Source organism: Bufo bufo, chromosome 8 (genome assembly GCF_905171765.1).
Source record: "Bufo bufo chromosome 8, aBufBuf1.1, whole genome shotgun sequence".
Classification (NCBI taxonomy): domain Eukaryota; kingdom Metazoa; phylum Chordata; class Amphibia; order Anura; family Bufonidae; genus Bufo; species Bufo bufo.
This window is the reverse complement of record NC_053396.1, coordinates 203,021,009-203,044,517: the sequence shown is the minus strand read 5'-3', so window position 1 is coordinate 203,044,517 and position 23,509 is coordinate 203,021,009. Positions and strand designations below refer to the sequence as shown.

The 23,509-nt window shown below is 43.5% G+C and overlaps 1 long non-coding RNA gene across 1 annotated transcript; it reads left to right on the top strand.

Annotated features, from left to right (window-relative positions):
* Positions 1 to 16,660: 16,660 nt before the first annotated feature.
* LOC120977575 lies at positions 16,661 to 21,016 on the top strand. Its single transcript, XR_005773924.1, has 4 exons — positions 16,661 to 16,784; positions 18,147 to 18,192; positions 19,194 to 19,276; positions 20,813 to 21,016. It is a non-coding gene; the product is annotated as an uncharacterized LOC120977575 (long non-coding RNA).
* The last annotated feature ends 2,493 nt before the right edge of the window (positions 21,017 to 23,509 follow it).

Below are 23,509 nucleotides of genomic sequence, written 5' to 3'. Positions count from 1 at the left end.
CCTTTTAAGGACTGGTATAGGTGTGCTATCGATGGGTGTGACTTACTGAGGGGTGGGATACACTTGTAATATACTTTCTAACATAGAAAGTATATTATAGTGCATTTGTATTGTGCAGCAGTTATGTGCGGTTCTGCTGCGATACTGCAGCTATACAGAGGGACAAACGCTATTGGAACAACTAATTGCAACTGGTGTGATATACCAATTGTCACGGCTGTATGTGAGCAACAAGAGCATACACAGTAAAATAGAGCTACTGACCGGACCCAAACTAGGGAGGATAAAGGGTGACCCCTGTCAGACCCTCAAAGCTCTCCCTATGCTACTAAAGCACATGCCCAGATCCAAATGGTGGAACGAGGCATGCCCGCGTACCTAAGACTGATGACCACTGTAACCCCTACAATAGTGGAAGGGGCACGGCCACCGGTGCCCTGCTCAGTATATGGAGGGAACCGTGGTCGCCTCAGATCCAGTCAGAAAATAAACAGATACACTACAATGTCTGCACACTTAGCTGAAGGAGCTGCAGCAGCAGAGAAGACGGATCCAAAGACAGCTGGCAATATCCGGAGTACTTGCTGCAGCAGAACACAGGTCCATTGAAATGATAGCTTACAAGTGAAGATACTCAAGCAAGAGCTACAACCCAAATGAGAAATATAATCCACACCCTACAAAAGGAGGAGGGGTGATTTAAAGGCAGGGGAATCAAACGCAGGAGAAACAGCTGGGAGGAAGGAAACAGAAAGTAAAAACCTCATCACAGGGGCGGAGAAACAGAGCAGTGAGAACTCCTCCAAGCTCTAGTAGTGACATCATCACAGGGGTGGAGAAACAGAGCTGTGAGAACGTATCAAAGCTCTGGTAGTGACACCAATTGCCCCCCAAAAAAACTGATTGAGGCAGGGGTGTGATATACCTATAATATACTTTCTATACAGTGCATTTGTATTGTGCAGCAGTTATGTGCGGTTCTGCTGAGATACCGCAGCTTTACAGAGGGACAAATGCTATTGGAAAAACTAATTGCAACTGGAGTGATATACCAGTTGCCCCCCAAAAAAACTGATTGAGGCAGGGGTGTGATATGCCTATAATATACTTTCTATACAGTGCATGTGTATTGTGCAGCAGTTGTGTGTGGTTCTGCTGCGATACCGCAACTATACAGAGGGACAAACGCTATTGGAACAACTTATTGGAACTGGTGTGATATACCAGTTGCCCCCCAAAAAAACTGATTGAGGCAGAGGTGTGATATGCCTACGTATAGTATACTTTCTATATAGTGCATTTGTATTGTGCAAAAGTTGTGTGCGGTTCTGCTGAGATACTGCTAACACGCTCCATATCAGCAGTTGGGGACGGTTGTTGCGGCGAGGTGACAAAGCTTTTCCACATGTTGGCCATGCTAACCCTGCCTTCTGAGCTGCTGGCCGTGACACAGCTGCATTGGCGACCTCTTCCTCCTCCCCTGCCTTCGCCTTGTGCTTCCACTTGTCCCCCGGCGTCAGTCGGGAATGCTCTCAGGAGCGCGTCTACCAGCGTGCGCCTGTAGTCGCGCATCTTCCGATCATGCTCCAGTGAGGGAATTAAGGACGGCACATTGTCTTTGTAATGGGGATCCAGCATGGTGGCCACCCAGTAGTCAGCACACGTTAAAATGTGGGCAACTCTGCAGTCGTTGCGCAGGCTCTGCAGCATGTAGTCGCTCATGTGTGCCAGGCTGCCCAGAGGTAAGGACAAGCTGTCCTCTGTGGGAGGCGTATCGTCTGTGTCCTCCGTATCCCCCCAGCCACGCACCAGTGATGGGCCCGAGCAGCGTTGGATACCACCCCGCTGTGAACATGCTTCATCCCTATCCTCCTCCTCATCCTCCTCCTCCTCGTCCTCCAGTAGTAGGCCCCGGCTGGCCAAATTTGTACCTGGCCTCTGCTGTTGCAAAAATCCTCTTTCTGAGACACTTCTAAAAGACTGGCCTGAAAGTGTTAAAGATGACCCCTCTTCCTCCTCCTCATCCTGGGCCACATCCTCTTCCATCATCGCCATAAGTGGTTTCTCAAGGAGACATAGAAGTGGTATTGTAACGCTGATAACGGCGTCATCGCCACTGGCCATGTTGGTGGAGTACTCGAAACAGCGCAACAGGGCACACAGGTCTTGCATGGAGGCCCAGTCATTGGTGGTGAAGTGGTGCTGTTCCGCAGTGCGACTCACCCGTGCATGCTGCAGCTGAAACTCCACTATGGCCTGCTGCTGCTCGCACAGTCTCTCCAGCAAGTGTGGAGTTCCACCTGGTGGGCACGTCGCATATAAGGCGGTGAGTGGAAAGGCCGAAGTTACGCTGTAGAGCAGACAGCCGAGCAGCGGCAGGATGAGAACGCCGGAAGCGCGCACAGACGGCCCGCACTTCATGCAGCAGCTCTGACATATCGGGGTAGTTGTGAATGAATTTCTGCACCACCAAATTCAGTACATGCGCCAGGAAAGGGATGTGCATCAAACCGGCTAGTCCCAGAGCTGCAACGAGATTTCGACCATTATCGCACACCACCAGGCCGGGCTTGAGGCCCACTGGCAGCAACCACTCGTCGGTCTGTTGTTCTATACCCCGCCACAAGTCCTGCGCGGTGTGCAGCCTGTCCCCCAAACACATCAGTTTCAGAATGGCCTGCTGACGTTTACCCCTGGCTGTGATGAAGTTGGTGGTGAAGGTCTGTCACTGACCGGATGAGGAGGTGGTAGTAGAGGAGGAGGAAGCCGAGTAGGAAGAGGAGGCAACAGGAGGCAAAGAATGATGCCCTGCGATCCTTGGCGGCGGAAGGACGTGCGCCAAACAGCTCTCTGCCTGGGGCTCAGCCGCCACTACATTTACCCAGTGTGCAGTTAGGGAGATATAGCGTCCCTGGCCGTGCTTACTGGTCCACGTATCTGTGGTTAGGTGGACCTTGCCATAGATGGCGTTGCGCAGTGCACACTTGATTTTATCCGATACTTGGTTGTGCAGGGAGGGCACGGCTCTCCTTGAGAAGTAGTGGCGGCTGGGAACGACGTACTGTGGGACAGCAAGCGACATGAGCTGTTTGAAGCTGTCCGTCTCCACCAGCCTGAATGACAGCATTTCAAAGGCCAGCAGTTTAGAAATGCTGGCATTCAGGGCCAGGGATCGAGGGTGGCTAGGTGGGAATTTACGCTTTCTCTCAAAGGTTTGTGAGATGGAGAGCTGAACGCTTCCGTGTGACATGGTGGAGATGCTTGGTGACGGAGGTGGTGTTGTTGGTGGCACATCCTCTGTTTGCTGGGCGGCAGGTGCCAATGTTCCTCCAGAGGCGAAGGAAGAGGCCGAGACAGCAGCAGAAGAGGGAGCAGGGGGGCCTGAGCCCTTTCTTGGTTTTGAAGGTGCTTACTCCACTGCAGCCCGTGTCTCGCATGTAGATGCCTGGTCATGCAGGTTGTGCTAAGGTTCAGAACGTTAATGCCTCGCTTCAGGGTCTGATGGCACAGCGTGCAAACCACTTGGGTCTTGTTGTCAGCACAGTGTGTGAAGAAGTGCCATGCCAGGGAACTCCTTGAAGCTGCCTTTGGTGTGCTCGGTCCCTGTTGATGGTGGCCAGTAGCAGGCGAACAGTTTTGGCAACGGCTGCTCTGCTTTTGCACCCTGCTCGCGCTTTTGCTACGCTGTTGGTTCGGTCTCACCACTGCCTCTTCCTCCGAACTCTGAAAGTCAGTGGCACGACCTTCATTTCATGTGGGGTCTAGGACCTCATCGTCCCCTGCATCGTCTTCCACCCAGTCTTCCTCCCTGACCTCCTTTTTGGTCTGCACACTGCAGAAAGACGCAGCAGTTGGCACCTGTGTTTCGTCATCATCAGAGACGTGCTGAGGTGGTAATTTTGCGGAAAGGGTGCGGACCCATTTATTCTCTATGGGGACGGAATGGATGCGGACAGCACACAGTGTGCTGTCTGCAGCCGCAATTGCGGAGCGCGGCCCAGATTTTGGGTCCGCAGCTCCGCAAAAAGATAGAGCATGTCCTATTCTTGTCCGCAGCTTGCGGACAAGAATAGGCATTTCTATGGGGGTGACGGGCTGGTGTGTTGCGGACCCGCAATTTGCGGGTCCGCAACACACCACGGACGTGTGAATGTAGCCTAAATGTGACAGTCACCTATGCAAGTGTAATCCCAGATGTGCAGTATATCAGAGGGATTTTTCACCACAGTATCCTAAAAGCCTTATTTGTGGCCTAAATGTGACAGTCACCTATGCACGTGTAATCACAGATGTGCAGTATATGAAAAAAAGGTTTTTTTTTAACAACAGTAACCTAATAGCCGTATTTGTGGCCTAAATGTGACAGTCACCTATGCAAGTGTAATCCCAGATGTGCAGTATATCAGAGGGATTTTTCACCACAGTATCCTATAAGCCTTATTTGTGGCCTAAATGTGAGAGTCACGTATGCATGTGTAATCCCAGATGTGCAGTATATTAGAGGGTTTTTACACCCTAACCAAAAAGCTGTATTTCTGTCCTAAATGTGACAGTCACTTATGCTTGTCTAATCCCAGATGTGCAGTATATTAGAGGTTTTTTTCACCCCAGTAACCAAAAAGCCGTATTTTTGGCCTAAATGTGACAGTCACTTATGCTTGTCTAATCCCAGATGTGCAGTATATTAGAGGGTTTTTTCACCCTAACCACAAAGCTGTATTTCTGTCCTAAATGTGACAGTCACTTATGCACGTGTAATCCCAGATGTGCAGTATATTAGAGGGTTTTTTCACCCTAACCAAAAAGCTTTATTTCTGTCCTAAATGTGACAGTCACTTATGCTTGTCTAATCCCAGATGTGCAGTATATCAGAGGGTTTTTTCACCCCAGTAAGCAAAAAGATATATTTCTGGACTTGCAGACATGCAGATAGCCTGTGCTGGTGCACTATCGTTGCATTAAATGGCTGCCGATCATGTATTGATATTGACGAACTGAAGAAAAAAAAGTTAGTTTTCAGCAGTAGTTGGCTCAGGGCAGGCTTAAAAAAATTGTGCACTGCACCCACAAAACACTTTTGCTGTAGATCGCTGAGTACAAAAAACAGGCTTTGGAGCTCGGCAAGCTCTCACACATCCCATGCCTAGCCCACGTCTTTAACTTAGTGGTTCAGTGGTTTCTCAAAACCTACCACAATTTGCCTGAGCTACTGGTGAAGGTGTGCCGCGTGTGTGCCCATTTCCACAAGTCATTGACAGCTTCCGCCGGTCTGTCAACGCTGCAGCAGCGCTTACATATGCCAGCTCACCGACTGTTGTGCCACGTGAGCATGCGCTGGAACTCGACGTTCCACATGTTGGCCAGGCTTTGTGAGCAGTAGAGGGCAATAGTGGAATACCAGCTGCAATATGGTCGTCACCTTTCCAGTCATCTTCCACTCTTTACAAGCAAGGAGTGGGCATCGATGTCTGACCGCTGTGAGGTTTTAAGAAACTTTGAGGAATCAACATAGATGGTGAGCAGCGATAACGCTATTATCAGCGCCACCATCCCACTTCTGTGTCTACTCAAACGCTAGCTGCTCATTAAGGCCGAAGCTTTGCATGTGCCTGCATCCATCTTGGATGGAATTTTTGCGACTGTCGTGTCGCAGTCGCAGCATGTCGCAGTGTGACACCATAGCCTATCATTATAAAAATTGTTGAGCAACATTGGTGTGACAATGTAGTCCTATCTTAAAGGGGCAGGGCCCTGTGGAGGTCACTTTTAAGGGGGAAGGAGCCACTGTTAAAGGGGCAGCTGCTGTGGAGGTCACTGTTAAAAGGGAAGGCACTGTACAGATCACTGTTAAAAGGGGAATGCACTGTGGAGGTCACTGTTAAAGGGTTGGACACTGTGGAGGTCACCTAAAGGGGTGGGAACTGTGGAGGTCACTGTTAAAGGGGTGGGCACCGTGTAGGTCACTGTTAAAGAGGCGGGCACTGTGGAGGTCACTGTTAAAGAGACGGGCACTGCAGAGGTCACTGTTAAAGGGGCGGGCACTGTGGAGGTCACTTAAAGGGGCGGGCTCTGTGGAGGTCACTGTAAAAGTGGCGGGCACCGTGTAGGTCACTGTTAAATAGGCGGGCACTGTGAAGGTCACTGTTAAACGGGTGGGCACTGTGGAGGTCACTGTTAAAGGGGTGGGAACTGTGGAGGTCACTTATAGTGGCGGGAACTGTGGAGGTCACTTAAAGGGGCGGGCACTGTGGAGGTCACTGTTAAAGAGGCGGGCACTGCGGAGGTCACTGTTAAAGGGGCAGGCACCATGGAGGTCACTTAAAGGGGCGGGCACTGTGAAGGTCACTTAAAGGGGCAGGCACTGTGGAGGTCACTGATAAAGGGGCAGGCACCGTGAAGGTCACTGTTAAAGGGGCAGGCACTGTGGAGGTCACTGTTAAATGGGTGTGCACTGTGGAGGTCACTGTTAAAGAGACGGGCACTGCGGAGGTCACTGTTAAAGGGGTGGGCACTGTGGAGGTTACTTAAAGGGCCGGGCACTGTGGAGCTCACTGTTAAAGGGGCGGGCACCGTGTAGGTCACTGTTAAATGGGCGGGCACTATGAAGGTCACTGTTAAACAGGTGGGCACTGTGGAGGTCACTGTTAAAGGGGTGGGAACTGTAGAGGTCACTTATAGTGGCGGGAACTGTGGAGGTCACTTAAAGTGGCGGGCACTGTGGAGGTCACTGTTAAAGAGGCGGGCACTGCAGAGGTCACTGTTAAAGGGGCGGGCACCATGGAGATCACTTGAATGGGCAGGCACTGTGGAGGTCACTTAAAGGGGCGGGCACTGTGAAGGTCACTTAAAGGGGCAGGCACAGTGGAGGTCACTGTTAAAGGGGCAGGCACCGTGGAGGTCACTGTTAAATGGGTGGGCACTGTGGAGGTCACTCTTAAAGTGGCGGGCATTGTGGAAGTCAGTGTTAAGGGGCGGGCACTGTGGAGGTTACTGTTAAAGAGGAAGGCACTGTTGAGGTCACTGTTATAGGGGCAGGCACCGTGTAGGTCACTGTTAAAGGGGCAGGCACTGTGGAGGTCACTTAAAGGGGAGGGCACTGTGGAGGTCACTTAAAGGGGCGGGAACCGTGGAAGTCACTGTTAAGGGGATACTGTCGATATCTTTTAACGACACACAGAAACATTAAATTAAACAGATGAAATATACCCGTGCGAAGCCGGGTCCTTCTGCTAGTACAAATATATAATTGACCCATACAAAAAATGCAATGAAAAACTGTTCCATGTAAAATTCCCTCAAAAGACAAGGGGCGCTGCCTCCGACTGGAGAAGAAAAGTTCAGTCTCCAGAAGAGTCAAAGCTTCTTTACCGTAGGTTCTGTGAATCTGTGGAATAGACTTCCTCAGGACGTGGTCACAGCAGGAACAGTGGACAGTTTTAAAAGGGTTTAGATGAATGCTTAAAAGTAAACAACATTAATGCTTATAAAAATCTGTAGAAATCTGAGTCTCACTTCCTTCTGGTATTCGCGTCCCCACCTATCCCTTGGTTGAACTTGATGGACTTTTGTATTTTTTCAACCGTATCAACTATGTAACTGTGTAACTATGTAGTGCACATGCACTTGTCTATATCAATGACTGGCCAGTAGAAAACAGGGGCGCACTGGGAACTTAAAGGGCCCTAAAAAAACTAAAAGTGGCCCATGTTGTAGATGGGTCCAAACTGACACAAGTAGATGGGGTCAATACAAGTAGGGGAGGTCAGAAATACCACGTTTTGGCTCAAAATATCATCCCAGCAGAGCCAAAAACCAATGTGCAGCATAAAATGCCTCCCCAGAAGCTGACCCTCTGTGGTGGCCATCAATAGCTGCCACAGTCTTTAGGATATGGAGCAGGGGTCTTAGGAGGTGGGATGTGAGCCATAGCACCAAGCCTGCCCTACCTTCACATGCTGCCTGGACTTCCTTTCCATAATAATGACCCCTACGGTGCCCCCAGTAGTATGCTCCCCAAATTGTCAAGAAAAGAAGAAAAATAAAATACCTGAATCCCATCCCAAGCCACCATCTCCAATGCAAGTCACAGGCCTCTTCTATTACACTGCCCAATATACTGGCCTATGGCGTATGAGGGTAAACAGCAGGGTAGGGAGCCATCAGATCATCCTCTAGATGGCCAACAGCAGAAATAAGGGTTTGGGTGTCCCAATAGACATTGGCCTACTGGGAAATTTCCCTGTAGGGTTTATAGCCAACCCACCACAGGCAGAAAATGGATGTATTATATGCATTTGTATTCAGTTTCTAAAAAGCTAAGGTTAAAAGGAATGTGTCATCAAAAAATGACTGATTGTTTAACATATTTTTAAAGAATTTTTGATGATGTTTGCAATTTTTGACATCAATATCTATGTGTAAACAAAAGCCATAAAATCCTGCAGTTTTCCCACTGGCTACTAAGCCTAATAACAGGCGTCACTTCTTGATCTGTACAGATCACTTTACTGCAGTTATCTGCCTATCTGTCATTCTAATCCTGCCTGTAATGATATCACCTCAGTGTATAGATAACACAGGATCCACCATTCACAATTGGTAATTGTCAAGTCTTATCTATTCTTTTCTTGTACAATGACCTCTGCACAGGTCACATAGCATGCCTAGAAAACTCTCCCATAGAAGTCAATAGGGTCCCCTTCAGACCATTGTGTCTATGGCCCATGGGGCTGCCGTAAAGCAATTTTCTTAATGCCTTGTAAATGCTGTCAAAGGGGTTGTCTCATTTTAGACAATGGGGTCATATCGCTAGAATATGCCCCCATTCTCTGATAGGTGCAGGCCCCACCGCTGGGACCCGCACCTAAATCGAGAATAGAGCCCGATAGTGGTGGAGGGCGCACTGCGCATTCGCAGCGGCCCTCCATTGATTTTTGCTGGAACCCCGAAAATAGCCGAGGGGTGGCTCGGCTATTTCCATCGAGTTCATAGAAGTGAATGGGAGAGGTGGACAGTCATGCGTGGTGCGCTATTATTCCCATCTGTGGGGAGAGCGCTTGGTGTGGCCGGAATGGAGTCCTCCAGCCACCACTTTGCGGGGCTCCGTTTTCGATTTAGGTGGGGTCCCCGCAGTGGGACCCATACCTATAAGACAATGGGGGGCATATCCTAGCCATATGCTCCCATTGTCTGTGATGAGACAACCCCTTTAACCATTTGCCATCTGGGCCATTTGCCCCCTTCCTGACCAGGCCTAATTTTGCAAAACTGACATATCTCACTTTATGTGGTAATAACTTTGGAACGCCTTTACTTATCCAAGTCATTCAGAGATTGTTTTCTCGTGACACATTGTACTTCATGATAGTCATAAATTTGAGTAAATATATCTCACCTTTATTTATGAAAAAATCCCCAATTTTTTCTAAATTTCAATTTCTCTGCTTTTAAAACAGAAAGTGATACCTCATAAAATATTTATTACTTAACATTCCCCATATGTCTACTTTATGTTGGCATCATTTTGGAAATGTATTTTTTTTTTTTTAGGATGTTAGAAGGCTTAGAAGTTTAGAAGCAATTCTTCAAATTTTAAGAAAATTGCCAAAACTCAGGTCTGAAGTCACTTTGTGGGGCCTACATAGTGGATACCCCCATAAATGACCCCATTGTAGAAACTACACCCCTTAAGTTACTTAAAACCGATTTTACAAACTTTGTTAACCCTTTAGGCGTTCCACAAGAATTAAAGGAAAATGGAGATCAAATTTTAAAATTTAACTTTTTTGGCAGATTTTCCTTTTTAATCCAATTTTTTCTTTAACACATTGATGGTTAACAGCCAAAAAAACCTCAAAATTTATTACCCAGATTCTGCGGTTTACAGAAACATCCCACATGTGGTCATAAACTGCTGTATGGGCACACGGCAGGGCACAGAAGAAAAGGAACTCCACATGGTTTTTAGATGCCATGTCCCATTTGAAGCCCCCCTGATGCACCCTTACAGAAACTCCCAAGAAGTGATCCCATTTTGGAAACTAGGGGATAAGGTGCCAGTTTTATTGGTACTATTTTTGGGTACATATGATTTTTTGATCATTCATTATAACACTTTATGGGGCAAGGTGACCCAAAAATTGGTTGTTTTAGCACAGTTTTTATTTATTTATTTTTACAGCGTTAATCTGAGGGGTTCAGTCAAGTGACAATTTTATAGAGCAGATTGTTATGGACGTGGCGATACCTAATATGTATACTTTTTTTATTTATTAAAGTTTTACACAATAATAGCACTTTTGAAACAAAAAAACTATGTTTTAATGTGTCCATGTTCTGAGAGCTATATTTTTTTTTATTTTTTGAGACTTTTTTGAGAGATTTTCTTATGTAGGGGCTAATTTTTTGCGGGATGAGGTGATGGTTTTATTGGTACCATTTTGTGGGACATACGCATTTTTGATCACTTGGTGTTTTTGATCACTTTTTGTGATGTAAGGTGAAAAAAAATTGCTTGTTTTTACAAAGTTTTTTTTTTTTTTTTTTACGGTGTTCATCCGAGGGTTTAGGTTATGTGATATTTTTATAGAGCTGGTTTTTACGGACGCGGAAATACCTAATATGTATACTTTTTTTATTTATTTCACTTTAACACAATAATAGCATTTTTGAAACCAATAAAATGATGTTTTAGTGTCTCCATGTTCTAAGAGCTATAGTTTTTTTTTATTTTTTGAGATATTTTGTTATGTAGGGGCTCATTTTTTGCGGGATGAGGTGACGGTTTTATTGGTACCATTTTGTGGGACATACGCCTTTTTGATCACTTGGTGTTGCACTTTTTGTGATGTAAGGTGACAAAAATGGCGTTTATTGGACTGGGTCGATTATGTGATATATTTATAGAGCCAACCGTCACGGACGCGGCAATACCATTTCTATTTTATTTTATTTTTTCTATTTTAAAATTTTTATTTTTTATTCCTAACTTGGGGAATTTTTTTTTTTTACATGTGAAACCTTTTTTTTTATTTTATTTTTTTAACACTTTATTTTTTTATTTTTTATTTTACACTTTTCGTCCCCCATAAGGTCATACAAGACCTCTGGGGGACATTTACTTCACTTTTTCATTTTTTTTTCACTGTTGATTTCTCCTGTAACTGGGGCTGATATAGTAGCCCCAGTTACAGGAGAAATACACCCCCCCCCAGAGAGTCTGTACAGCGCAATACAGGGCTGATCGAAGTCTGTGAAAGACCTCACACAGCTCCTGCACTCTCCGTTCCCGGCGATCACATGACCGCCGGGCCGGAACAGGAAGCTCATAGCGCTTCCTGCTCTGTATACACAGCGCTCGGCGAGCGCTGTGTAGGCAGCGATCCAGAAGTCAGGGACACCTGGGCACTGTCCCTGCCTTCTCTAAGGGTTGCCCTGCTGTCACTGACAACTGGCAACCCGATCAGCAGCTGCACGATTAGCGTGCAGCTGCAGTTTCTGAACGGACATTCTGAAACGTCCATTCAGAAATAGAGAACCACCTCCCGGACGTTTATATCCTATGGGCGGACAGGAGGTGGTTAAGAACAGCTCAGGCAACATGTCCGCCCCCATAATCATGTTCAGTAAATAGAATAAAAAAATTCTGTAATCAGAAAATAAAAATAGGTTAGAAAAAAACAGATGTGTCACTGTCAGGCTTTAACTGGCAGATAACATTTTTGGTGACACATTTACTTTAAGACCATGTTTGGTCAAAACGCATGAGTGACGTGTTTTATGCATGTTTGTATTCAGAAAATGAAGTGTTGAAGATGTGACCTGTCCACCAGGAGAGCCGGATCCTTCTGCTGTATGGTAACCATTTTACTCCAGTACTTTGTCGGAAACGATATAATAAGCATAATGGTAAATAACATGACTTTTATCTAGTGATAATAAAGGTTTACTTCAGACGTATTCTCTACAGAACACCCTGACGTGCAGTGACCACCCACATATTGAAGAGAATTGCCACCTACAATGGAAAATGTGACAGATATTAGTGAAATCCAACTTACAGCGTTAGTCAGAACAGTGGAACGAGCTTCTAATTACACAGCAACGAGCGAAATAAGTCAACTTCACACCAAAACAATGACAAGAAGATAAACGCTTGTAAAAACCATCATGTACTTACCTCTGCTGATGAGTCACCTCACAGATTTACCAATTGCCATCGCAGGATAATTCCAAAAACCTAAGCATCCGGAACAACTAAGAAGCAGAACTGGATCTGTCATTTAACAATTCTTTTGTAAACTTTGAGATGACATGACACAATAAGATCACTTGTAGACCTCCTGAAATACTAATAAAACATCACAAAATGTTGCATGTACTATCTATCTCATATCTATCTATTTATAATCTGGTCTCATATCTATCTATCTATCTATCTATCTATCTATCTATCTATCTATCTATCTATCTATCTATTATCTATCTATCTATCTATCTATCTATCTATCTATCTATCATCTATCTATCTATTATCTATCTATCTATCTATCTATCTATCTATCTATCTATCTATCTATCTATCAGAAATAAAAGAGTTGGGCAGCATAGCAGTATGTCAGGTACAGGCGGAGTGCCAGCGGCTGTGAAGGCGATCCCCCTCCAAATAATAAGCGAAAAAATTCCACGGCACCTCCAAGGCGTAAAATAGTAGAAAACTTTATTCACCAGACCCGCAACGTTTCAATCCACTTCCTGGGATCTTTCTCAAGCAGTGACCAGGTATATTAGCATAACAGCCCCTGTCACCTTTTTCAGATGTAATCTTCACAAAAAAAGCTCCACAGTTAAGGCAAACTTCTACAGCAACACCTCCTAGTAGAAAGGACCTTGATGACCTCATTCCATGTGACCAGTAATATTGCTAGGTTACTGGTCACATGGTGATGATGTCATCTAAGGTCCTAGAGAATCACAGCTTTCACAGTACGCTGCCTGGAGTGCCGGCAGGCATGGCATGGCAGCACCCACTGTGTAGCTGACAGCTTGACACCCGGGGCAGTGGCTAGCAGGGCTCAAGAGGCAGCTGTCTTGGGCCCCCCAGGAGCAACTGGGCTAGGGGAAGCTGCCCCCTTTTGCCCCTTGTTAAAGACCGCCCTGTGCAGATGGGCTCTGCACAGCAGCATATTAATCTATCTATCTATCTATCTATCTACAGCACTGGTGGTGCATGATGTAGGTCCACCATTACAATAACCACTGATTTATGAAATTCCATGAAGGTACAAGAATCTTCTGCCTGCTACGTGGTAGTAAAGTGAGTCACAGCACTGAGCAGAAAAATGCCTAATGACAGAGCAGAAAATCTCCTACCAAACATATGAAGGAATGTGTAACAGTCTTATAAAAGTAATACGGAGCTTAAAGATTTCCTATAAAAAAAGAAATAAAAAAAATATGACACATGGCCCGCGGTGCACATGCTGTTGTATTGTACAATGTCCCGCCACTAAAAGAGCTGTTCAGGCGGCTACAAAATATGGACGGCACATTGTACTGTATGGACTAAAACTATCAATGCTATGCTCAAAAGTTTTTGCAAAACCACAAAACCAATTGTCCGCTTTGAGCTGCTGGTAATGATGTAGGTGGTTGGGACAATGAGTACATCTAGCTCATATCTACAGTGCCTTGCAAAAGTATTTACCCCCCTTGACTTTTTCGTATTTTGTTATATTACAGCCCTAAGTTCAATGTTTTGTTAATCTGAATTTTATGTGATGGATCAGAACACAATAGTCTAAGGCTATTTTGACACTAGCGGCAGGACGTATCCAACAGGCTGTTCACCCTGTCGGATCTGTCCCTGCCGCTATTTCGCCGTGCCGCCGGACCGCCGCTCTGTCCCCATTGACTATAATGGGGACAGGCAGAGCTCCGGTGCAGCACGGCAGTGCACGGCGAAAGGCCGCACGACTAAAGTACTACATGTCCGACTTTTTAGTCGGCGTCCTCTCACTGCGAACTGCCGTGCTGCGCCAGAGCTCCACCCCCGTCCCTATTATAGTCAATGGGGGATGGAGCAGCGGTTTAGCGGCAGGACGGATCCGACAGGGTGAACAGCCTGTTGGATCCGTCCTGCCGCTAGTGTGAAAGTACCCTAAGTTGGTGAAGTGAAATGAGAAAAATATATAAATAAAACCATTGTTTAGAAATAGAAAACAAAAAATTGCCATGTGCGTATGTATTCACCCCCTTTGTTAGGAAGCCCATAAAAAGCTCTGGTGCAACCAATTACCTTTAGAAGTCACATAATAGTGAAATGATGTCCACCTGTGTGCAATCTAAGTGTCACATGATCTGTCATACATATACACACCCTTTTTGAAAGGCCCTAGAGCTGCAACACCTAAGCAAGAGGCATCACTAACCAAACACTGCCATGAAGACCAGGAACTCTCCAAACAAGTAAGGGACAATGTCGTTGAGAAGTCAGGGTTAGGTTACTAAAAAATATCCAAATCTTTGATGATCCCCAGGAGCACCATCAAATCTATCATAACCAAATGGAAGGAACATGGCACAATAGCCAAACCTGCCAAGAGACGGCCGCCCACCAAAACTCACGGACCGGGCAAGGAGGGCATTAATCAGAGAGGCAGCACAGAGACCTAAGGTAACCCTGGAGGAGCTGCAGAGTTCCACAGCAGAGACTGGAGGATCTGTACATAGGACGACAATAAGCCGTACGCTCCATAGAGTTGGGCTTTATTGCAGAGTGTCTAGAAGAAAGCCATTACTTTTCAGCTAAAAACAAAAAGACGCATTGTGAGTTTGCGAAAAGGTATGTGGGAGACTCCCAAAATGTATGGAGGAAGGTGCTCTGGTCTGAGGAGACTATAATGGAACTTTTTGGCCATCAAAGAAAACGCTATGTCTGGTGCAAACCCAACACATCTCATCACTCAAAGAACACCATCGCCACAGTGAGACATGGTGGTGGCAGCATCATACTGGGGGGATGGGACTGGGAAACTGGTCAGAGGGAAAGATGGATGGTGCTAAATACACCCATACAGGAATGGGCAAAAATCCCAGTGGTAAGATGTGGCAAGCTCATAGAGACTTATCCAAAGCGACTTGGAGCTGTGATTGCCGCAAAAGGTGGCTCTACAAAGCATTGACTTTAGGGGGGTGAATAGTTATGCACATTGACCTTTTTTGTTATTTTGTCCTATTTGATGATTGCTTCACAATAAAAAAACAAACAAACATCTTCAAAGTTGTGGACATGTTCTGTAAATAAATTATGCAAATCCTCAAATAATCCATGTTAATTCCAGGTTGTGAGGCACCAAAATACAAAAAAATCAAGGGGGGTGAATACTATTGCAAGGCACTGTATCTACTCTCTATCTATCTATATCATGTCTATCTATCTATCTATCTATTATCTATCTATCTATCTATCTATCTATCTATCTATCTATCTATCTATCTATCTATCAATCAATCTATATCATATCTATCTATCTATCTATCTATCTATCTATCTATCTATCTATCTATCTATCTATCTATCTATCTATCTATCTATCTATCTATCTATCTATCTATCTATTCCATAGAGACTAGCAGCCCCATAACAACCTTTTGTTCTATTCATTTGTGGAACTGAAGGCCTATTATTGTGACCGTGGTGTTCTTAGTGGCCAGACCAAGACTGTTATCTTCTATCATGTGGGGATAACTTTTAGAACTTCTCCTTTAAAGGGGTTATCTCAAGGTATAAACTTGGGATGACAGGGTAAGGGATAACTGATCAGTGGGGGGTCCAACCTCTGAGGTCCCCAATGTTCTTGAGAAGTGGGGTCTTGAGTACCCTAGATGAATAGAGGGGCAGTCAAGCATTCATGCAGTTACTCCATTGATTTTTTACAGGACTGCCAGAGATAGCCAAGTGGTGTACTCGGTCCCACAGAGCATCAGTGGGTGGCAATGTGCATGCTTGTCTCCTCTACCTTCTTCAGATAACCTAAAGGTTAGACCCCCACAGATTACTTTATTGTGACAACCCCTTTAATTGTGCCCTTGCTCTTATAGATTTGAAAAACATCGCTTATTATGGTTATTTCATCTTGACCTGACTGAGAATTATCAGTCAGAGTAAAGATCTCATGGAACTGGTCCAGTGACTGGCAATACAGGAATTTTTATTCGTAGTATCATACATGTAAAGGAATGTCCTAATTTACGAGAGCTATAAAATACTATTAATTCAAAACATGGATGCAGACTCAAATTAGGTGGGAAACACTTGATGGGGACAAGTAAAGATTCTCCAGAGATTGCTATGGTATTTTGGGGCTGAATACTGGTAACCTGTTAGCAGTAAATTAACTCATAACTCATAAACATCTAATGTGAGACAATTGTCTTGACCTCTGTTATAAAATGATTGCTCCACCAGGAATGGCAGACTCTGAGCAATAAACTTTAAAATAATTGCCAGCCTACCGTGCGCTACAATTATTCCATTATAAACTCTACACTCATGTATTTGGGAATGTGTTGGGTACACACAGTGAGCCATGCGTCACAGCTGGGTTCAGACTATAAAAAGTGGATGCTACTAGAGAAAGGCCATCAAAGATTTGGGAATTATCTTGAAGATACTACTTGTCTCTAAAAGGACCTAAGGAGGAACATGGCAGCTGAACGTTTTATGGGAAAGTCTGGACTCTTGACTCTGGCCCTGTGTGCCTTACTAAGTCTACAGGGGGCAGGTAAGACATTTGTATTTTCTTGGTTAGTCAGCTTTTATCGGACCCAGCTACTCATAGGGTGATATAAGCCAAGGTTCTCCTTGTCACCGGAAGACTTTGTGAAAGATATCAAAGTTCATTTAGAGCAGGGATGCCCAACCTGCAAATCCTAGCATGCCCGGACGGCCTACAGCTATCAGCCTACAGCAGGACATGGTGGGAGTTGTAGTTTTGCAACAGCCGGAGGACCTCAGGTTGAGCATCCTGACTTAGAGGAACCATTCACCTACTTAATGACATATTTTATTAGTTACTTGATTACTTTACTTGATGTAAACATTTTTCCCGCTATAGAGGCAATATTTGCCTCTGATACTTTATTTGAAGCAGAAGTATTAACCAAAATGTATGGTAAGACGTCCACCAGAATTTCTCAGTTACAGTAGTCTTGACACATCATATTGAGATATGTCGAAACAAATGCAACAAGAGCTTCACCATTGAGACAAGGATGATAATTGCTTTATTTTCATCACAAAATGCTCATGTCTTTGAAACTGATTTATATGAAAAACATCTTGTTAGCAATGACTCTTTTTGTTTTCCTTACATGCCATCATTTGGGCATTTGAAAGTCCATGTTCAACTTTACTTCTGACGTATGTTTGATACATGGAAGAGGCTATCCTCTTTGGAAGTCCTTGAGCTGAGACACCTATGAATACTAGCCATGGCAGTTGTGATTTTCAGTTGACGTAATGCCAGTCTACATAGGGCAATCCTCAGTGAAGAAAAAGCGAATTTGATAGTTTTTCATGGTTGAATGGTTCTAGAAAGTGATCTCAGCTCAACAACTGCCTTGGATTCTATTTTCTGATTTCAAAGACATAAGTAACGTTACAGACTATCGTGAGTTACTACTCAGTTACTAGGAAGGTTCAAAAGTAACACTACTGACCTACAGCAAGCTTGATCACAAAGATCAGATATTATTCCACCTTCTGTTGAAAATACTGAATGGTTCCCAATGAAGTACATCTACAAGATCTTCTAAAATCTAGATAATGAAGGGGTAATTTTATAGTTTCAAATGAAGTCAGGCTACTACACAGCAGATATCAGTTGTGACTGCTATATATTTCCTCAATTCAGGGAAATATAGTAATAGGGAAATGTATGGTGGCCATATAATACAAGGATCAGTCATGTTCACCAAAACATGAGCTTCTCTTTGACTAACAGAAGAGTTGTGAGTCCCCAATTCATATGTCTTTTTAGGGCAAACTGAAAGGGGCTTTTGTATTTTTAATGTAGCTATAACATTTCTTTGCTATGTCTATTCTCCAAACATGTTTGTAATATCTGCTTATTATTCTCTTCCAGGGGCGAATACCGGTAATTGTAACTTATAATGATAATAATTATCATGGTATGTATTAGATAAACTATATAGCTTTGATTATTTCTTTAGATCACTAACATTGGGTAGTATAAAGGGGCCTTAATGAATGGAATCTTACTTTTTACAAGATTACATTTACACTGTGAAACAAGGTTCATAATGAAATAAAATTAAGAGGTTTATAAAATGGAGGTTCACGATGTACTCCAGCCTAGTTTTCCATATAAGAAATATTCTCCAAGCTGGGATTCCATACACGAAATGTTCTCCATCCTTGCACTCCATATATTGAATACTCTCCAGCCTGGTATGCCATATTTTAAATATTTTCCAGCCTGGTGCTCCATACTTAAAATGTTCTCCAGCCTGATACTCCATACATGACATGTGCTCCAGGCTGGTACTCCCTACATGAAATGTTCTCTGGACTAGTACTCCATACATTAAATATTCTCCAGTCTTGTTCTCCATACATCATATGGTATTCAGCTTGTCTCCTCCATATATGACATTCTCCAGCCTGATACTCAATACATTATGTAGTCTTAAGCCTGCCTCGTCCATACATGAAATATTCTTCAGCCTGGTACTCCATCCATGAAGAACTCTCCAGCCTGGCTCCTCCATGCATAACATTTTCTATAGCCTGGTATTCCATACATAAAATATTCTCCAGCCTAGTTCTATATACATGAAATATTCTCCTGCCTGCTTCCTCATATATAAAATATTCTTCAGTCCAGAGTTCTACGGTTATTTAAGATTGGTTCACTTAAACAGCAGGAAGTCCCAGTCTTGTGGTCATCATACTGATGCTAAACAGCAATTGCCTAATGTCTATCTGAATGAGGTGGTGGACTGGTGGTTAATTTTTAGTATTTAGAAATATGTAGAGGTCCTACAGAGTTAGACTCTGTCGTGCTAGTATGTGTACCTAGGGCAATATTACCTCCTAAACTGTGATTAGTTATGACTGTATTCTTGCAAGAAGTTTTGGATCCCCCTAGTTATTCTCCTTATTCCCTCAGGAGGTACACCTGATTGGGCTATCGCTGTAATTGTTATGTTGGCCATCCTTCTAGCCGGACTACTTTTAAGTTGCTGCCTTGTGGTAAGTATTCGATATAAAAATTGTAGGCTTGAATTGAACCTTAAAATTATCTATCTATTGACTTGAAGTTAATCTGACTCTTTAGCATTGATTATTCTTAAGATAAGCCAACATTATCAGATCAGTTGGGGGTCCAAATCCTAGCAGCCATGATCATCTATTTAAAAGGGTCATGGCACTCAGGCGAGTGCTGAAGTCTCTTCATTGTTTACCAGCCGCAGTGCCATACATTCTATATTGGCTACCATGGAACTGCAACTCTTTCCCCTTCAATAATGAAACAGAACTACATGTAGTACCATGCACAGCCAGTATGGGATGTGTGTCACTGTGACATATAATGAAGATGGTGCAGCGTTCACCCAATTGTAGCATCCCATTTAAATTGTTGATCAGTTCATGTGCCACCGATGTGTCATTCCTGTTAAAGTTCAAGACAAACCCTTTAAGCAAGAAACCTCCACTTGATATATAAAAGTCAATAGGTACTAGAACTACAATTATCACATCATTTTGCAAATACAGATGTAGTAAAGTTAACACTCATGCTTTATGAGATGTGTTATCTAACCTAAATCCGTTAAGCAAACACCTTCAATAGATTTTCAATGGCTTTTGTTTCAAGATAACACGATGAGTTAAGAAATTTGAGTTAAGAGCTGAAGTGCTAACCCTGCTACATCTGTATATAAATGCAGCCTATGAACATGAAAGTGGCCAACGTATAGGAAGAGACACATGCACTGTTATCCAAGTGACCATGTAGTCTCCAACCCTTGGCTTTCCAGTTATTGCAAAATTAGATCTCCAAGCATGCCAAGAGTGCATATAGCCATAGGAACAAAGTATATGGATGATACATGGCCCTTGGGCAGAGGGGACCCACTCCTGGTTAGTATGTTCCTCTTTGCTACCAGTTGGCAAGAAGCTATATCGGACGCCCTTCTCCGAAATTGCATTCTTAAATGGGCTCTCTAGTTTCATAATTACATTTTTATCTTCCCAGAGTACCCTAAACATGGAATATATTTACCACATATACCTGTTTAGTCAGGACTTTTCCTCCCCTTCTTCCAGCATTACTGCATACTAGCAGAATGTTTACATGCACAACTTCCTGTTTTCATCAGCTTCCTGATGGACTTTATAACCAAACCCAGCATGTTTTGTTCTGTAATGCTTCACACGGCTTGTTCCACCTCCCACAAAGCTCCCTCTGCAATGGTCATCCCCTCTCCATGCTAGCTAGGTGGAGCAAGCCGTGTGAATTATTACAGTGCAAAACATACTGGAATTGGTTAGAAAACACAACAGTAAGCTGAGGGAATCAGGAAGTTCTGGATGTCTACATCCATCCACCCAGGATCCAGTAATAGGCCAAAGGAAGGACAGTGCTGACATGCAAAGCAGGAATATGGGGCAAAAGTTTCACTGGTAATGAAAGGGAATAAAGGGCAAATCTAACACCATTCTATTTTGTAGTGGTCACCCTTTCACTAAATTCTAATATTTATTTTCTGTTATTATTGCTTTTAGCCCCTGTGCAGTGGTATGTGCCAACGAGACGATGGCTGCCAGGGCGGAATCTCATTTGGAAAGTAACCTTGAGACCTTTGGATCCACATCACCAGGAGACATAACACCACATCGATAACCCTGGCTCTGCAATATCTTCTGGATCTCGTAGCTGTGCTCTTTGATCTAATAAATTATTATATTTAAATTATGGGAAGCCTTTACATACATAATTATAAAAAAATAAAAAAATTGTAAATTCAGTGTCAATTCCTCTCTTTTCATCTGCTTCTGGATCTTATGGTCTTACGAACCATTTAGGAGCACCAGTACTATGAATAACTTGTAATCATTGGGGGCCTTGTTAATTTGGGCATTGGACCCAAGCTACACATCTGCACTTTTTGCTATGAAGGCCAGGTACCCCCCGTTTACATTGGCCTCACTCAACTTTTTTTTATTGTGTCTGCAGCTTCTCTTTATATTTCTGTTCCTAGGCAGTGTCCCCAACATCTGCTGCATCAGAGCCATCATTTATCAAGGGTGGGGTGGCCTGAGGATAAGGCTGAGTTTTTGACAGCAAGACAATTTAGAAGTGAACAAAATAAATACTTACAGCATGGACTCAACGTTTAATTATCACTGGATTATTAAAGTAGTTATGTTTATTTTGTGTATGAGGGTCAGACATGATTGACAGGAAGAGTTGTAAGATTTCACATTTATTTATTTGATTGTTTATATAGTGCATAGTGCTTGCATATTCTGAAGCGCTGTACAGAGACAGTCTACTATATATTATATATATATATATAATATATATACACATATATAGCGTAGTGTGGTAGAAAACCAAACACAAACTTAAGGAGAACATGCAAACTTCATGTAGATATTGCCCTTGGTCTTCTATCGATCTACCTATCTGCAGTACCCCAGATAGGGTATCTTCAAATGTTTATTATATATTGTAATGCCTTATGTTATGTATCTGCTGTATGCTTCAGGAATGATAAGGTATAGTTGTCATTAGGAATGGAACTTTCCTTCCCTGTCCTCTTGGTGGTAGTGAACTGGTTTTACTTCCTGTCAGGAGGGGAATATCTAGAGATTTCTCCAGAAAGTTTGCTTTGCATGCCTGGAGTGAGGGACACAAACATCTGCTCCTATTCCACGGGCCCTGGACTACAAAAAAAGGCTCATCTGTGAGGACCACTACTCCAGGGAAACTGCAGGGTTCAAGACCACCCGAAGAACTGTAAGCTGCAGTGTACAAAGTCAGTAGTCACAGGTATATAGACTCTGCTGCAGGTGAGGGGATTACAAGTTAAGACACCCATCCCAAGTGGACAGTTATAGCCACAATTGTCAGCTTATTGCTGTTAGCAAAAGGAACTCAAGAGAGAGGGAAGGACTACTCAATAGTGCTATTATCTGACATCTTGCCTGCCACTATACCTCGTCATCTGAGGATAGAGACTTTGCACCTTATACAGACGACAGGTGGATGAACTGTAATTCATTCTTTGCACTCAGTAAAGAAAAACGTTTGTTGTTTTTCTAGATCTGTCTGGTCCTTTCACACCACTTTTTATTACTGCACCGTACCCCACGGCCTGACACATGATCATAAGGGCCACTAGCACTCCCATCTCTGCACTGGCTCCTCAGAGGCTCGCTGTATATCTATCTATCTATCTATCTATCTATCTATCTATCTATCACTGTCTTTATTTCACTATCTATTAATTAATCTACTATCTATCTATCTATCTATCTATCTATCTATCTATCTCATATCTATCTATCTATCTATCTATCTATCTGTATATCTATCTATCTATCTATCTATCTATCTATCAATCTGCTATCTTTCACTGTTTAATTATCTATCTATCAATTATTATATTATCTATCTATCTACAGTTGTGTTCAAAATTATTCAACCCCCACTGAAATTGAGTGTTTGGCCAGTTTGACATTGGTTTTGATCATTTCAGTCATCTTGTTTACAATTAAATCAAAGAGACACTTATAAATCAGACAAATATAACATAACATTTATAATGAAATAACCACAAATGTCTTTTCTGTGCTCACATCATTATCAGTTTTATTCAACCCCCAAGTGACATTCAATCTTAGTACTTAGTACAACATCCTTTTCCAGTTATAACAGCTTTTAAACATGAAGCATAGCTTGACACAAGTGTCTTGCAGCGATCTATGGGTATCTTCGCCCATTCTTCATGGGCAAAAGCCTCCAGTTCAGTCACATTCTTAGGCTTGCGAGCTGCAACTGCTTTCTTTAAGTCCACCAGAGGTTCTCAATCGGATTTAAGTCTGGTGACTGTGATGGCCACTTCAAAATGTTCCAGCCTTTAATCTGCAACCATGCTCTAGTGGACTTGGAGGTATGCTTGGGATAATTGTCCTGTTGAAAGGTCCAACGTCTCCCAAGCCTCAGGTTTGTGACGGACTGCATCACATTTTCATCCAATATCTCCTGGTACTGAAGAGAATTCATGGTACCTTGCACACGCTGAAGCTTCCCTGTACCTGTAGAAGCAAAACAGCCCCAAAGCATGATTGACCCCCCACCATGCTTCACAGTAGGCAAGGTGTTCTTTTCTTCATAGGCCTTGTTCTTCCTCCTCCAAACATAGCGTTGATCCATGGGCCCAAACAGTTCTAATTTTGTTTCATCAGTCCACAGAA